This window comes from Microtus ochrogaster, unplaced genomic scaffold (assembly GCF_000317375.1).
Source record: "Microtus ochrogaster isolate Prairie Vole_2 unplaced genomic scaffold, MicOch1.0 UNK237, whole genome shotgun sequence".
NCBI lineage: Eukaryota > Metazoa > Chordata > Mammalia > Rodentia > Cricetidae > Microtus > Microtus ochrogaster.
The window spans coordinates 76,869-90,822 of NW_004949335.1; the positions used below are offsets into that span (position 1 = coordinate 76,869).

General features: G+C 46.2%; 1 pseudogene; it reads right to left on the reverse strand.

The window, feature by feature from the left end:
• Positions 1-231: 231 nt before the first annotated feature.
• LOC101993138 lies at positions 232-3,742 on the reverse strand (annotated as a pseudogene).
• Positions 3,743-13,954: the final 10,212 nt, after the last annotated feature.

Here is a 13,954-nt window from a genome sequence, read left to right on the forward strand (position 1 = left end):
TTATGCCACATTATGAAAGGCTACCTTTTAGTTACTCTGTTTAAGGGACGTTTCTATAATACTAGAATCACGAAGATATTTACAACAATATTTTAGAAATCGCAAAGGCAATGGAACAAACATATTGAGAATCCGCCTCTTTATTGCTGAAAGAATGGCTGAGAAGTAAGGTTGCTGTGGCCAGCATAGGCACTTGAGATGTTGGTGGCACAAGAAGAAGCCATTCCCATCTTGCTCCGGGACTAGGGTGACACTGGAATCTTCAGAGACAGGTGTTCTAGGGCCCAGATGGTCCTCTTCCTCCCATTTCTTCTGTGTGCAATGCTCCTAATCTCAAATTAGTCCTGCACTCGCAAGGATAAGGGACCTCATTAGTACACTAAAAAGCATGCTGATAAAACAAACAAACAAACAAAAAAATCAACTGACATTTGGTTGAATTTTTTGGTAGGTACTCGGGACTGAACCTAGGGCTTCAAATATGCCAGGACAAGTGCTTTATTCTTGAGTTATAGGCTCAACCCAACTTGTGAGATCGTAGATTCCTGACAAAGAAGCCCTTCATTTCGTGCTGTTCTAATTCAGTGAGGGACTGAGGGTATAGTAACTGCTCAATGTGTGTGAACTCTGGCTTCCAGCCACGGAGCTACAGGGGAAAGGCCTGAAGAACCCTGTTAGGACGGAAAACACTGCGCCCTTCCTTCAGCAAAGCCCAGGGAGCACCAGGAAACGTTTCAGGCTCTGTAGTAGATTCCGGCCATTTAGTTTGTATATAGGGTGAGGCAAAGGGCTCTTTCTGAATGCAGCCTCTTTTTCCTGGGCCACTAGAGGGAGCACTTCTCCCTTTTAAGTATGTGGCCTGCAAATTCAGAACTACTCATGGCCCGGAGCTCCACAATAGCAATAGCAATGTTTACAAAGAGAGCCAGCCGACTGTTCTAGGGAGGGAAATGAGGACCACGCTCACGTCCAGGACACTTTCACAATATAGTTCTGATGATGCTCAGAAAGCAGAGCAGGCGAAGTGTGGGACAAGCCTTTTGGAGACATTCATGTTAAGATGTCTGAATTTTAAAACACAGTCCTTCCCCTTCTTTGTGGCATGTGGATCACTCTACCCTCAGAGGGCCATTTAGAGCACACTAGGTAAACTGAGGGCAGGACAAAGCAGCTTGAAATTATCAGCTTCTCCATTCCAGGGCTGCTTTGAACTCCTCAGAAAGCGAATGCCATACTACGCACTGTGCCCTGAGCACCCTGAGCCAGAACTGGCTTAAGCCTGGAGTGTAGCCTTGGGATGTACGTAGTAGCCTTAGGGGCCTGAGGACAGCTATTGTTCTAGAGACGCGACCTCCCAGTCTTCAGGGCCTTTCCATTAGTGCGCACACACGAGGGAACTCAGAGATACACCTAATGCCGTTATCCCGATGCCCCCTTTGAATCTGTTACTTCCCTTCTTCCCAGAAGAACTCCTGTACAGCTTGGCCTTTCCCCTGCTCTCACGCGACCACTTCTGAGTCCAGTGAGCTGCAAATCCACTTACCTCTGCCCGAGAAAAATGGAAAAAATATTCCAAACTACCACAGGTAAGAATTTAACCCACAGTGAGGTCTAGCCCCCACCATCAACCAATCACACAAAACAGTTCTTCATGATACCTGCCAGGGATGAGGAAAACGATCTGATGTCAGAAAGACATTCACTACCAACATGAACGTGTGGTTTTGAGGCACGTGCGTCTGTCTGCTTTTATTTGAGGCGGGGTCTGATGTGCCCCAGGCTGGCCTTGAACTCCTGATCTTTACCTCCAGGGTCGTGGCATTATGGGTAAACACCATCATATGTGGACTCTTCATATATCAGGAAGGCACACCAAGATATACCAAACAATTTAAATTCAGGTCTGCCATTCACTACTTTGCTTTACCAGCAAGGTGGTGAATTTGAAGCAGCAATGCCAGGAGAAGCAGGCATTGTATGCTCTCCCCACCCCATCACTACAATGGCTGAAGATTTACAAATTCCCTCCCTCCTCTTAGAATTTATGCTTAAATTTACTATTGGAAATAATAACACAGAGCTCATAGATTCATAAATTTGGATGATTTCTTATATTTTTGCTTGTGAGCCTAGCCTTTAGCGGTGGAGCCATCCCTCCAGGTCAAATTTGGGGGATTTCTACATCATTCTTTACCGAAACATTATGTAAAGGGCAGTAATATTCTTTTTCCCTTTAGGAAGCCACGTTCTCTCATGCTGGGGCTTTCTGACTCCATTTTGTACCCACAGAGTTTAAAGACCCTCCCCAAACCTAGAGACTTCAACAACAGCCCACCAACTTAATATATCTAGGACAAAGGTATTCAAGATCTCAGGTGAGTTTTAGAATGGCTATCCTGCCAAACGGCTTTTTTTTTTTCAGATTACAGAGCTACATTTGGGACTCACTTACACCCATCCATCTTGAGAGATCCTTCCTAAAAGGAAAAACAAACAAACAAACAAACAAACAAAACACATTCAGTATGTGGCCCTGTGGATGAAATTAAAGCAGGCACGGTATATTTCATATTCATGCTTCAATGTTTGTCCTATCAACCCCTCCTCCTGCCCCCAACAATGTTTGCAGCATCCACCTTGAGGCTTAATTTACCCTGAGTTCTCCCACCACCACCCGGTACCAACTTAAAGGGGAAGCCAAAAAACAAAACAAAAAAAAAACAAAACAAAAAACATTAATCAAAACACATCATGGTCCAATGTAATTTAAAGACACACAAAGCAATCAAGAGATGAACAGATATAAAATTTCAAGCAAAGGCAGAACTCCAACCTCAGGCTTCTCCCTCTGCTCTAGCAAGACCTTGCCTTGCTGCAGTCTCCAACCGGACTCGTTTAAATACAGCAAGAAAATAGTTTCCTTCGCGGCTGCCCTAGCTTTCTTCATACCCCAGCACCCATCTACAGGAGGATGGAGTTGGGCAGTCTAGAGTTGCCAGGTGGTCTTTCTTTCAAGGGGGGATAAGGGGACCCTGGAAGAGAACCAAGATCACCTTGAACTAGCATGTGTTCTCTGAAAACTGCCCACTAGGGGCAAGGTAAGGCGTGTCTGCATACCTTGCTGGCTCAACTGTGCTGGAGAATGGTCTCCCATTGCTCCAGCTGCCGCTGGGTGAACCGAAGGTGGTGGCAGGCCATCGGCCTCTCCGGAGGCTTTAGGCTTTTCTAGCTCTCTGTACCCTCAGCAACCAGCTCTGTTTGCTCTTGCTCCACGCCACTTCCGCTGATGCCACCATTCTTCTTCCCATCACCCACAGGACCTGGAGCATCAGGACCAAAGGGGCCTCCTCTTCCTCCTTTTAATTCTTCTCCTTCACTGTCTGCTCCCGCTCCTCCCACTCCAGGCTGGCCCTGTACACCTTTCTTCTCTCTCCCCTCTCCAGCCTGAAAGATCATCTGTGATTTCACATCTGCAAAAGAGGAAACAGCCAGAGAAAGATCAGGGCATCAGGACTCAGTGTGCACGAAAAGGAGAGACAAAGCACTGAAGAGCTATGTATAAAGTGAGCTGACGGTGGGTGCTGCTGCTTCACTCATTCCCTTCTGCCAGGGATATTTGCTTCCCAGCGATCACAGAAACACCAATTCCATACCGGTACTGACCATACTGCTCTTCCAGCTCCTCCTTGACTCCCAGGCAGAGTAAGCAGGTGATGGCCCGACTGCAGCCTTGAGATGCCATACTCTGATGAGTCGATGAGGAAGAACGCATCTGCTGATGCTGGCGTCCGGGGACCAGAATGAGAGAGCTGCGCTCCTCAACCTGGAAGGGCTCTCCTCAGGCCCAATTTAGTTTCCAATGTATCCAGTCCTAGGCTTGTTGGCTCTTGCTTTCTGCTCCCCGGTGGTTCCTGTGGGTTGAGCCTTCGAGGCACAGAGGCAGTGGCAATTTGGGGGGTGTAATGAGCACGACGTGCCTGCAAGAAGGGCACAGCATGCGGGCATGTGGGTGTGCAAAACCTGAGACTCCAGGTCACAGCTCAGCAGACGGCTCTGACTTTGGTAAGATATGCAGCGAGGCATAAAGGTCTCCAGAGGTCACACCGGGTATTTCTTTGCCTCCCGTTAATTCAGACAGTTCAGTACCAGCTCTTTCCTGGCTAGATAGCTCACCAGGACTAGAGCAATCCTCTGACCCAACACCTGGAGGCCTAAGTTCTGTTCACACACGCCGATGGCCACATAGAAAAGTGACTTAGCTGTTTTGTTTCATTTTGTTTTGTTGGGGTTTCCAGACAGGGTTTCTCTGTGTGTAGCCCTGACTGGCCTGGAACTCGCTCTGTAGGCCAGGTTGGCCTCAAACTCAAAGATGCCTCGCCTCCTCCCCCCATCCCCCACCCCACCCCTGACCAGTGCAGGGATTAAAGGAGTGCGCCACCGCCACCAACACCGGCCTCAAAGGTGGCTCTTCAACAATCCGTTTAAAATCCAGTATTCCCCTGGAGAGAAGCGGGGGGGGGGCGGGGGGGAGAGATGGTGTCCATCCCTGTCTCAGGCTGCGACCCTTCACCATGCCTCCCCCAGCACATGGGCCTGGAGGCTGGATGATTCTCTTTATGGTTCCTCTTTTCCAGCTGGGCCTGCAGTAGCAATCTTGCAGGCTAGACAGGAGGATGAGATGATGAACAGTGGGGAGCTTGCGCAAGTAGCTGCAGCTTCGGTAGAGGCAGGGAAAAAAAGAAAGGGAAGAAGTGGGGGGGCATAATCGCTCACAACTGACAACAGAAACCAGGAGGACAGTGGCCCTAGCAGTAGGGACCCAGCAAGAGCAGCCAATCCCTGAGGACATAAAGGGTCTTCAGAACACACAGCCTCCCCACCGCCATACCAGCGTTCACCTGATCACAGCGGTGGGCACTGGAGAATAAGCTCCAAGAAGATCATTACGCACCGCCTGTGGGCACAGTAAGCAGATTGCACTGCCTGGTGCCCAGTTCGCAGGGAGCATGTGCTAGTCCAGCAAGGGGTTTAACACTATATGGGTCTCTCTCCCTCAACCTGAAACAGAAGCACCTGCAGGGCTCCAGGCTGCCTGGCCCCCTTCTCTAGGAATTCGGAGCCTGGGTCAGAGTGAGCGCCTTGTCAGCTGGGAATGAGGGCGCTCTCGTCTGTGCTCTGCTGAATCAAGTTGGAGATTTGAGCTGAGGATGATGTTACACCCTTACGAACCCTGCACTCTGGACATAGAAACAGGAAGTGCTAAAGGCAAGCCTGAGGTACACGAGACCATGGAAACAAATAAGAAAGTCATGGCATGCCTTTGCGAAACTGCACTCCTTCCTCTGTGGGAGTCTGTCAGACACGTTATTGTGTATCGTCCTGGAGCCGACCTAACAGATTTTCTTTCCTGGCTCTGGAATGACTGTTTTGTCCTGGTAGTTTTGTTACTGGGGAATGGAGCTCCATTTGGGCCATATCTACCTGTGATGATTCAGAGTACTTTCATAGTGACTAATCATAGATCCTTACACTCAAAGGTGGCTATGTGAAGCTGTAGAAAATCATGAGTTATATAAAAGCTGTTTGGGGGGAAAAAAAGCAAGCCAGGGGAGAACATCAGGATGATGCTATCAACTATGCCGCTCACGCCCTTCTGGGAATGCAGCGATAGAAGAAGCCTTTTTAGATCAGCAGAGCAACACAGCCAGCCCCTGAGGCTGTTTCCCTAGCCACAGCCTGGGATCAGAGAGAGGCCTGGCTCGGGGAAACAAGATAAGAACTCTGTGTTCTCAGACAGGCAACACCAGCTGGGGAAGCAGGAAGTTGAGGGTTGCTGAGCTGCTTCACTCCTCCCTCAGTTTACCTAGTGTGCTCAGTAGCAGTATGAGGGCAGAGTGACTCTTATGTCACAAATAAAAAAAGCAGCAATGTTCTCACCTACTCTTGAGCCTTTCCACATGGGTATTTCCGAAAGGCTTCCCAAAGACATCTGGCCAAACTATTTTAACATCCTTAAAGCTAAATCAGACAACCAGTAGGTGGGGGTGTGGGGATCTGGGACTATATCTCAGAGGTTGAGTGCTTGCCTAGAATTTTATTCATTAGGCCTTGGGTTCAATCACAAGCACCAGCACACACACACCACAACCCACACACACGCTTGTACACACACGCACAATCAGGGGCTACTGAGTACCAGCCTTAGAGCTCCCTCAGAACAGGATGTCTACAGCCAGCGAAAACTGGCTGGGAAAAGGATCTAAAGGGTAGAACAAACCGACTCAAGCACCTTTCTTCTGCAGGTTTCGTTATTCCTTGGGTGAGGAAGAAAAAAGGAATGTTCTCCATAAGGTTTTCAGTTTATAGAGATGTACAGACAAGTTAGCAATTCCACAGCCGGTGACAACAGCATCAAACACGCATTTTAGAGTCCCAGAGGCAGGTAAGGGAGGCCTCTTACATCTCAGAGTGGAGTAGTGGCTGAGAAGCTCCTGGCAGATATCAGGAGGATTAGTTAAGAATGGGACTTTAAATTACGAATTCTAAATTACAGAATTTTAAGGCGTTCTCGTGCACTAACTATAGTTTTTAACTGTAACTAGGAGTTTGTGGTTGATAATTTTAGGAAAATGCAGCAGCGCTGCTGTGCTTTCTAAACATTTCCACTTCCCTGGCAGCTGGGAACTCACCTTTGGTAGCCATAGCAACCGGTGGGCCTGGGAGGAAGGCAAGATGCTTGATTTGTACCTAGCTGCCTGAGAAAAAGAAGAAAAAAAAAACCTCTTTAAAGATTTTGCTTTCAGCTCCAGCAGGGTACCTGCCAGTACTCAGTGAGAATTTCTTTCCCTGAGGCTGGATTAGTGACTCAAGCCTTTTTCATGTATCTCTAGGGGTAAAAACAGAAACAGTTAATTTTCCTGAGCTATGATCTTATGTTAATTGAAACCAAGGTGAAGAATAAATACAGACTATTAGTAGCTTGTTGGGTTAGAGCAAAAGGCCAATAGATTCCACCACCTTCCTGAGTCTGCTGAGTCAGGCCCACCCAGACTCTCTTGTCAGGAGAGCAGACATACTGTCTCTCCTGTTCAGTGCCTCCTGTTTGGGGCTCCTTTCCTGTTAATGAGTCCTGTCAATAAGGGTAATTGTGGGGACTAACTTAGCAGATTTGACTATTAGAACAAAGATTTGACTATTAGAACAAAGCTTTGGCTGAGTGATTGCTTTCACACCAGGGCTTCACGGTGTGAGAGAGGGGATCCAGGTGCCCACACAGGAAGAAATTATCTCAACAAATGGTTTACATACTGCTGCGATATTATAGAAGGGAGAAACAGCATGATTCCACAAGATTTCTACAGAATTGACAGTAACTTATCCAAAAGACAGGTGTTCTCAGACGTCTGCAAACTGGGATCTCCACCAGATCACATTCCTGCGCATTTGTCTCTTGGTCTGCCAGCTGTACTTTTTCTGTGCAGACTTGTGGGATTGTGGCAATGTACCATAACCCACACACCACAACACACACACACACACACACACACACACACACACACACACACACACACACACATCAGTACTGAAGTCAAGGGCCTAAGCCCAGCCCATAGCACGTTTATCTCCCTGAGATATTGGTTATGTTTTCCACTCTGAACACTGCTAACCCGGGATCTTCTGAACATGAATACACCGTTGCCCTGGACTTTTCAGACAACATACATACAAAGACAAAAGATGCCAGTTAGTAGCATAATAGAGAGAACGAAGTATCATGCAGTAAGAGGAAGCCTAGGGGAAAACCCAAATGGATGATCTTATGGAAACCTCATCAAGTAGGATAGTGAGAAGATGGAATAGTTTGGCATGTCTTACTTGTATTTGGAGAGTAGGTTCCTCTCCACACCAATGACCTGAAGCAATTCATTAGCTACACTGAATCCTCTCCTGAAAGAAAGCAGTGCAATTTTTAGGAACCAGATGCAGCAGCCAAGAGGACCGAAGGTACAAAGAGTCCAGGTAACCAAAATGATTGAATTGTATATGGAAGAATAGGCCGGTCCCCTGTGCTGGAGAGCTCAGTAGGAGGTGGGGTATTCCAGGCAGGAGGACCCTGTAACGGGTAGGGACTGAAGGATGCAGGGAGAAGCTGGCAGCCATTCTCCACTTCCACATGTTAAATGGGCACCTCAGGCTTTTGTTCCAGGTTTGGAACTGAACAAAACTAGTAAAATTGAATGAGACAAAATACTAAGTCTATTCTAAGCCTTGAACACAGTTGATACCAACTGAGTTTTTTTTTTTTTAAAGACTGTGTATCATAGCTTCAGCTGTCAACTTACGCACCTAGGAAGAGGGATTCTCGAGTGGGAAGTTGCCTCCATCATATTTGCCTGCTGGCAGTCTGTAGGGGTATTTTTCTGGTTGGTAATTGAAGTGGGAGGGTCCAGCCCACCATGGAAAGAACCATTCCTAGGCAGGTGAGCCTGAATTTTATAAGAAAGGTAGATGACATGGTGGGCAGGGTATGGGGCAGACGGAAGGAAAACAGACCTGAAGAGAATCATATTTCATTGTGTATACGTAGGAAACTGTCAAGAATAAAGGAGCTTTTAAAAAATGAAGGTGTTGCTACCCTTAGCTGTCAGGAAAATATGCATTAAAGCTACTTTAATATTTCATCTTATCCCCCATCTGAATGGCTAAGATTAAGGAAAAAAAGCAATGGAGGGTTGGGAAATGAGGGATCCCAATGCTCTGTTGGTGGAAATGAAAATTGGGGCAGCCCCTGTAGAATTGGTGTGCCCACTTTTCACAAAAGTAGAAATTGGTCTACCATACAACCCAGCTACACCACTCCTGGGCATGTATCCCAAGAACTCCATTTCCCACCACAGAGACATGCACATCAGCGTTCATGGCTGTTCCATTAACAATAGTTACAATATGGAAGCAGTAGAGATGTCCATCAACTAATGAATGGACGCTGAAAATATATTACATATACACAGTGATATTTTATTCAATTGAAAAGAAAAAATAAAATTTGCAAGTAAACGAACGGATCTTTAAAACATGGTGGATATCCCATAGCCAGAAAGATCAGGGTGGTGTGGGGGGCTGTAGCTGAACACTAACCAGCAAGCAGGCTAGTCAGTAAGCAACATTCTCCCCATAGTCTCTACCCCAGCTCTTGCCCTGTTTTCCCTTGACGGTGTGCTATATGTAATAGGAAAGCAGATAAACCCCTTCTTCCCAGTTCACTTTTGGTCAATGACTTAGCACAGCACCAGAAAAGCAAACACTGGGTGGATCTATCTTTCCTACAGGGATTTTCAGGGACATCTTTGTAGTGCTGGAGGTGAAACCCAAGGCCCCACACATCTGGACACCTGAGATACACCCTCAATCCCTCATAAGAAAGGAGTTTTTCTGTACAATCTTAAATCCCAGTGGTTGATGGTGAGGAATTGTGGAAATCATTGTGGAGTCTTCTCAAAACAGCTGAGATTAGAATGACAACGTGACCAAGCAATACCACTCCTGGCACATACCTCAAGAACTCTATATTGTCACAGAGTCTACAATTGGTGAACCTAAAGAAGCTAAATAAGAAGGTGAACCCAAGGAAAAACATATAGTTATCCTCTTGGCTATGGAAAGTAGACAAAATTGCCGGGGAGAAAATGGGGATCTTGGGGGTGGTGTGGGATGGGGGTAAGGGGAGATGGGGAGAGAAAAGTGAGAAGGGGAGGATGGGGGGAACTTGGGGGAAAAGGAGGATTGGGATAAAGGAAGGTTGGATAGCGGAGCACTTAAGCACAATTCTTAGTTAAGGGAGCCACCTTAGGGTTGGCAAGAGACTTGACCCTAGAGTGGCTCCCAGGAGCCCATGTGATGTCCCCAGTTAGTGCCTTGGGCAGCTGAGGATAGGGAACCTGTAATGAGCCTGTCCTATAGCAATACTAACGAATATCTTGCATATCACCATAGAACCTTCATCTGGCGATGGATGGAGATAGAGACAGAGACCCACACTGGAGCACTGGACTGAGCTCCCAAGGTCCCAATGAGGATCGGAAGGAGGGAGAAGATGAGCAAGGAAGTCAGGACCAAGAGGGGTGCACCCACCCATTGAGACAGTGGAGCTGATCTATTGGGAGCTCACCAAGGCCAGCTGGACTGTGACTGAAAAAGCATGGGATAAAACCGGACTCTCTGAACATGGCGAACAATGAGGTCTGGTGAGAAGCCAAGGACAATGGCACGGGGTTTTGATCCTACTTCATGTTCTGGCTTTCTGGGAGCCTAGCCAGTTTGGATGTTCACCTTCCTAGACATGGACGGAGGGGGGAGGACCTTGGACTTTCCACAGGGCAGGGAACCCTGACTGCTCTATGGACTGGAGAGGCAAGGGGAGAGGAGTGGGGGGAGGGGGAGAAGGGTGGGAGGAGGGGAAGGGAAATGGGAGGCTGGGAGGAGGCGGAAACTTTTTTTTCCTTTTCTCAATAAAAAAATAGAAAAAAAGAACTCTATATTCTATCAAAGGGATAGTTACACATCCTTGTATATTGTTTCCCTATTTACAACAGCAAGGAAATGAAATAGGTTTAGATGTCCACCAACTAATGAATAAATAATAAAAATGTGATATGCGCTTACAAAATCAACTTTTTTTGATTTATTTAACTTTTATCTTTTATGTGCATTGGTGTGAATGTGTCAGATCTTGTGGAATTGCATTTTCAGACAGTTGTGAGCTGCCATGTGGGTGCTGGGAATTGAACCCGGGTCCTCTGGAAGAGCAGTTAGTGTTCTTAACTGCTGAGCCATCTCTCCAGCCCCCACAAAATCAACTTTTATTCTGGTGCTTAAGTTATAAAAATTTTCAGAAAAAATGAATGAAACTGAAAAATATATTAAGCAACATAAGCTTAGAAAAACAAATATTGATCTCTGTCATAGATCTAATTTTTCTATATCTATATTTATGCAGGAGGGACTATATATAGAGATCAGAGAACTAGAAAGGATCCTATGAAAGAAGAAAAAAGTGACCTTCAAGGAGGAGAGGGGTGTAATCGAACACCTGTGATTTGGAAAGAGAAGGGAGTTGCTGGAAGTGGAAGGGTTTGAGCAGGGATGAGGAGCAGGGATATGGGGTCAAGAAGGACAAGGGGGAAGGGTCAACCAAAACTAAGCCTTATGGAAATGCTAGCTAGGCATGGTGGTGCACTCCTTTAATCCCAGTACTCAGGAGGCAGAAACAGGCAGATGTCTATGAGTTAAAGGCTAGCCAGGACTACAAGGTGAGTTCCAGGCCAGCCAAAGCTACATTCTGAGATTCTGTCTCACGAAAGAAAACGGGGAGGTAGGGAGAAAGGGAAGGAAGGAAGGAAGGAAGGAAGGAAGGAAGGAAGGAAGGAAGGAAGGAAGGAAAAGGGAAAGGGAAGGGAAAGGAAAGAAAAGAAAAGAAAAGAAAAGAAAAGAAAAGAAAAGAAAAGGAGATGAAGGCGCATGGCCCCTCATTTCAGACCTTTAACTCAATCCCACACACAAATCTTCTTTGAGGCTGGAGAGATGACTAAGTGGTTAAGAGCACTTGCTGCTCTTCCAGAGGACCCGAGTTCAGTTCCCAGCCTCCACATGGTAGCTCACAAATATCTGTAATTTTAATTTCAGAGGACCCAAGGCCTTCTCCTGACCTCTATGGGTACTGCACACACGTTCTACACAGACCCTTGCAGGCAAAACACGCATATACATAAAATAAAACATAAAGCTTAAAAAAGAAAATGTCACCTGGCGGTGGTGGCACATGCCTTTAATCCCAGCACTCGGGAGGCAGAGGCAGGCAGATCTCTGTGAGTTCGAGGCCAGCCTGGTCTAGAAGAGCTAGTTCCAGGACAGGCTCCAAAGCTACAGACAGTGTCTCAAAAGAAAAAAACCCAAATAAATAAACATAAATATAAATAAAAAATAAAATAAAATAAAACTAAAAAATAACAAAGGACTCCACCTTGTGGCGCATGCATGCATGTGTGTGCGTGCACACATACACATTCACTGTATATGACCTGGCATTTTCATAAGGCTTCGATCAAATATTCAAATCTTGTGGTGATTCTAGCCTGGAAAATGTCTTAAGTGATCCACCCAGTTTGCTCTCTGATGCTGTGATAAAACACAGACCAAAAGCAAGTTGGTGGAGGAAAGAGATTACTTTCTTGGCTTACGGGTTACAGTCCATCCTCTGGGGAAGCCAAGACAGGAAAGTGGAGGCAGGAGCTGATGCAGAGGCCTTGGACGGGTGCTGCTTACTGGCTTGTTCACCGAGGCTCGCTCAGCCTGGGTTTTTTTTTTTAATTCTTTCAAGACATGGTTTCTTCTTGAATCTGGGAACATTTGCTTAGGCATGATATCCACCACTACCCACTACAGTGACCTAGGACCTCCCAGTCAGTCACTAATTAAGAAAATGCCCCCGGAGGAGGGAGGAGGGTGAGTGGGGGAGTGGGAGGGGAATGGGAGGAGGGGAGGAAGTGTAAAATTTTGAATGGAAAAATAAAATATATTTTTAAAAAAGAAAATGCCCACATTGACATGCCCACAGGTCAGTCTGATGGAGGCAGTTCCTCTGCTGAGGTTCCCTCTTTTCAGGTGACTTTTGTGTGTGGGGAGGGGATGGGGGGGAGTTGCTCTAGATAAGATTTCTCCGAGTAGCCCTGGCTGTCCTGGAACCCACTATGTAAACCAGGCTGGTCTCAAACTCACAGAGATCCGCCTGCTTCTGACTCCCAAGTGCTGGGATTAAAGGCGTGCACCACCACCAACTGGCTTTTCTGCTGCTTTTGTTTTCTTGTTTTGTTTTGTTTCCAAGACAGGGTTTCTCTGGGTAGCCCTGGCTGTCCTGGAACTCACTCTGTAGACCAGACTGGCCTCGAACTCACAGAGATCCACCTGCCTCTGCCTCCTGAGTGCAATCAGCCAGTAGTGCCGTGAAGATCCTTCACAGAAATCCTGTGGATCATAGGACTTAAACTGCTGGCAGAAGGGAAAATGTTATAATTTAAATATGTTTGCTACATTGGTTATGGATTTTTAAAGTTATGTGAACAATTAAATAGAAAACTGAAGTTTTAAAAGATTTTATATTTTCCTTTGTTTTCATGAAGTAAGATTTTTCCCTTTGCTGGGAAAAATAATAAATTTGGCTCCAATATATATACTATTACAGGATTTTTTCATTGTTTAAAGCAACTAGATTAATCAAATATGTGTTGATACATATATGACTATATATGTGTATGAGATTTTCATTGACTCAACTATATGAAATAAGTAATTTTGAGATTTAAAATAAAATCCCAAAAATATTTTTAAAAAGGAAATCTAGCGTGATTAGTCATGCACCCTATCAGCAGTCCCTGTCGCTCTTCTTGTAAAATACAGAGGAACATTTTTGTTAACTATGATATAAATGTAAGATTTTAGTATCTCTTGAAACATTTTTAAAATAAAGGAATCCCATCTTATTTTTAAGGTGCAAATGATTTTTTTAATAGGTGAAATCAGAAGGTCTTAAGAGAACTGCTGGTCTGCCAGGTGATCCGGATTTGATTCCCAGCACTGCCAATAGCGGGCAGTGCCTATTCTCCAACTGTGCCGCCTCAGGGCCAGATCAGCCACCTGCCTCAGGTGGCAAAGGGTGGGAGAGGGAGGGAGGTCATCTCCCCCTCACCCACTCTACCCTATTCCAGATGAGGGCTGGGGTCTGATCTCCCTCAAGCATTCCCATGGCCTGATCATCTGTACCCCCATCAATGGGGGTCAGCTCTACAGTGCTGCCTGGACAAAGTGCAGGGCCTACCTTCCTGAGTGCTGCAGTCTGTGAGGGGCAGGATCAGCTCTCCCACTCTTGGACCCTGGGACCAGCTTTTCCCGCCTGGAGTAG